The sequence below is a fragment of the Suncus etruscus genome, chromosome 1 (genome assembly GCF_024139225.1).
Source record: "Suncus etruscus isolate mSunEtr1 chromosome 1, mSunEtr1.pri.cur, whole genome shotgun sequence".
In the NCBI taxonomy this organism is placed as follows: Eukaryota; Metazoa; Chordata; class Mammalia; order Eulipotyphla; family Soricidae; genus Suncus; species Suncus etruscus.
Genome location: NC_064848.1, coordinates 178,233,312 through 178,237,132, shown reverse-complemented (window position 1 = coordinate 178,237,132; position 3,821 = coordinate 178,233,312). Strand labels below are relative to the sequence as shown.

The window sequence follows — 3,821 nt, the reverse complement described above, 5'->3', positions numbered from 1 at the left end:
CTGAGATGACTTTTTTTTTTTTCTTTTTTTCCCCACTACTACAAATTATGCAGTCGAGTTTCCCACATTTGGAAAAATTGCAGAGGTCAGCACACCTGGAGTGCAATGGGTGAGCCTCGCCCTGAGGAAACCACCTTCATGATTGTGGTATCGCCCCTGCCAGGTTAGTATGCTCCTGAGACTTCTATTCAGCCTGCTGGGTTGGACCTTCAGCTTATCACTTACTATTACCCTACATTTAAATTCTGCCCAAAGCTGTCCAGTTGCCTGTGGGTACATGGGAATACTAACTTTAAGGTCAGCTTTCTTGGTTTTATTTGTTCTCCCAGCCTCCCTCTCTGCCCTGGCCACCCTACCCAGATATTCAGATAATCACATAAAAAGGAAGCCTAACAATTTTTGGATCATTGGTCTTGCAGCGTTTTTCTTTTACTTAGACTCTGGAAAATTCTTTTTAAACCATGAACCTACATTGCACATTTTAAAGTTGACATCTAAAATTTTTCATTACAAGTTTAAATAATTGCAAAGGATGAAATAGCTGCTTTGTTATACATACTGACATTTAAAAATAAACCACTCCACCACTCCATGACTTTTAAAATGTTGCAAATGAACTATAAACCCCCTGATGATTTGATACTTACTAAATTCCATGAAAAGAATGCAATTGGAATTTTTGCATATCACTTGTTTATTTTTTTAATTATTCTTTATTCTCATTGAATGTAAGCCTAATGTAATATATTTCTGTGCTTAAAAGTCTTGTATTGGTTACCTCCATCTTATTTTTAGCTATTATCTGTAGAATGAGATAATTATTTTTATTTCCTCAAATCATTAAATGTTTGAACTCAGTATAATTGATGTTTGCTTTATTGCTGGTTTACAATTGATCAAACCACCTACATATATTAAAATGTTTTGGTAAATAATTATTGACCTTAAAAAGCAAAGCTTTAGGAGCTGGAGAGATAGTACAGCAGGTAGGGCACTTACCTTGCAAAAACCCAGCCTGGTTTTGCTCCCCAAATGGTCCCTCTCACTTTGCCAGGAGTAATCACTGAAGCATCATTTGTGTGTGGCTCAAAATTTTGAGGAGGAAAAAAAAGCAAAAAAGCAAAGGTTTAATGAAATGGCAAATCTAGGGAGACAGAAACGGGATATTGGTGCCCTACCAATGAAAGAATGAAGTAAATTGTAAGTAATGAATCCATATGGGGACACATAGCTAACTATGGTGATCATGGAAAGTGTTAAAATGTGTTTTAAATACATTTCTTTTAACTTTATTATCAGTAAATGTTTCATTTGTAAATCTATTTTATATACTTTTATACCTGGATGCATCAAATTTCTCAGGTGAAAAGAGGTCTCAAGTGGAAAGAGTTTTGGTGTTTGAGCTATTTCCGACAGTCAGGACTTATTCCTGGGTCTGTGCTTTGGGATCATTCCTGGTAGTGCTCTGAGGACCACAAGTGGTACTAGGCCAACTAGGGTTTGCCACATACAAGATAAATACCTTATACTCTGTCCCTTTTCTCTGGCCCATGACTGAAAAAAATTTAAGGATGCCTGCCCAACACCATGTAGATAATTTCCAAGGGTTACTCCTGAGCACCTGAGCACTGCTGGATGTGGCTCAGGCCAAATCTCCCACCCCCACCCCAAATAAAGAAGAATAAAGGACCAATGTCTCCATGCTCATTTTCTTATTTCTAACGTTGACTAACTGTATAGAAATGATGTCAGAGATTGATATTTATTTATGCTCTAAATGGACTTAATTGGATGTGGTGGTAATTTAATTTTCAGCAAATCTTAAAATCAAACAAGCCCAAACAAACGAACAAACAAACTACACCCTGGGATTATTTTTCAGGACTTGATTTGAAACTTCATAGATAAAATTAAGCAAAAGTTTGGATGGGGCGGGAGAGATAGCATGGAGGTAAGTCATTTGAATTAGAATTTGAATTAGAAAATTGGCTCAAAAAAAAAAAAAGGAAAGAAAGAAAGAAAATTGGCTTAAGGTTTAAAGCAAAACCATGAAGGGGGTTGGGTGGGGTGGATGGGTAGAGCTGAAACTAGATAAATAGCAGAAAGATCTATTTAGCTAAATTTATATTTTTGAAAATCTCAAATCAGGTTGTTTGTCACCATGTGGAATATGTTTAACAGAGACAGAATATTGAACTTTTCTAGAGGTGACTTTCTTTGTGCATGACTTCATCTTTTGAAATAGACCTTTAAGCTCATGAAATAGAACTAGCCCCAACCCCTGCCTTGACCTCACAGGAGATGAATCAATTTCTTGAAGGATGTGACTACAATCAGTGATCTCTCTCTGGGCTTTGAAAATCAAAATGAGTGGCCCAGAGTGATAGGTAGGGCATTTGCCTTGCATTCATTCTTTATGGTTGTCTGAAGGCACTGAGAGTTATTCCTGAGCATAGAGTCAGGAGTAATCTCTGAGCACAACAGGGTGTATCTCCCCCTCAAACAAATTAATAAAAAAAAAAACAAATTAAAAAACCCACAAAACTAAATAAAAATAAGGTAATAAGTAACATAAAAAAAGCCTGAAGAGACCACTCAATATGGTGGTTCTTTCATATTGTATTGGTTGCTTTCATAGCTTCTCTCCTAATGTATTTGACAAGAGGACATGGATTTGGGGGAGGGCTGTTAGAGAATTGCTCATCTACTACCTTCATTTTACAGTGTGAAATCATATATTTTTGCTGATGGAAACTGGATTCAACCCCAGTCTTTCGTGCATGCTACAACATGAAATTTGGCCCCTAAGAACCATCACTAAATCTTCAAGACTCTGTTCTGAGATGAATTGACAGTGGTGTATTGTGGATGCTCCCTCCACCCAGCACCACTTATTTTTGAAAGACCATCCCAAATTAGCATGCACTTAAGGAGCCAGAAAAATAGTCCTAAAGGGATGAGGCTGTATTTTATATACAAGTGACCTATGCTTGATCCCAAACACTGCAAGGTCCCCTGAGATCTTCCAAGACTCTCAAGCATTGAAGTGGAAAAAACACTAAGTACCAATGGGTGTGGCACCTCCCCAAAGTTGGCACTTTTGGAGCGGCTAAGAGAAATTTATAAAGGATGCCAATGGCCAGACAATCTCCATAGCAATCTGGGGAGATGAAAGGTGACTCTGTTACAACACAACCAACCCTTCATGGCTTTGTGAGGAGTTGATATAGTTGACATAGTTGACCATAATATATTTGTTTCCAGATAAGTGAAAGCCAAGTAACTGAAAAAGAATAGAAAGAAAAGAAAAAGGAAGAGAAGAAAGTTTAAAAAATAAAATAAAGAAGAAAAAATTGTAAAAGTAGAGTAGCAAGTACATTTATGAAATTATTGTATCTAAAATGAAGTCATTAATACAGTGGTAGAAGGTTTAGTAAGATCTTGTTGTTAGCTGTCCTTTTGCTAAACTGGGGTTTTCTTATATGGAGGACAGCATCAAACAAATGAAACTGTTCAGAAATTCAAAGCACTATTACTGATATTGCTAATTTTAAGAACCTGTACTCAGCTGTCAGGTCTCCTTGAAGAAGGAAGATATTGGGGGAGAGTGGCCACACTCACTACAAAAAGCCATGGTGATATCAGCCCCCAAAGTGGCATACCTGAAGCTTGGTCAGATTGGTGTCCCTTTAGGGAATTGTAGAGGGGTGATGAGCCAGGGCCATCAGGAAAATGGTGATTCTAGGTGATGGAAGCAGCAGGCTTTGGTGGAGTGGGGGTTGGCCTGTGCTCTCCCAAGATGGCCAGCTTTCTGTTGAGTG

General features: G+C 37.8%; 1 non-coding gene across 1 annotated transcript; it reads right to left on the bottom strand.

Annotated features, from left to right (window-relative positions):
• Positions 1 to 171, bottom strand: LOC126032347 (U1 spliceosomal RNA). The gene has a single exon (XR_007503853.1). It is a non-coding gene; the product is annotated as a U1 spliceosomal RNA (small nuclear RNA).
• Positions 172 to 3,821: the final 3,650 nt, after the last annotated feature.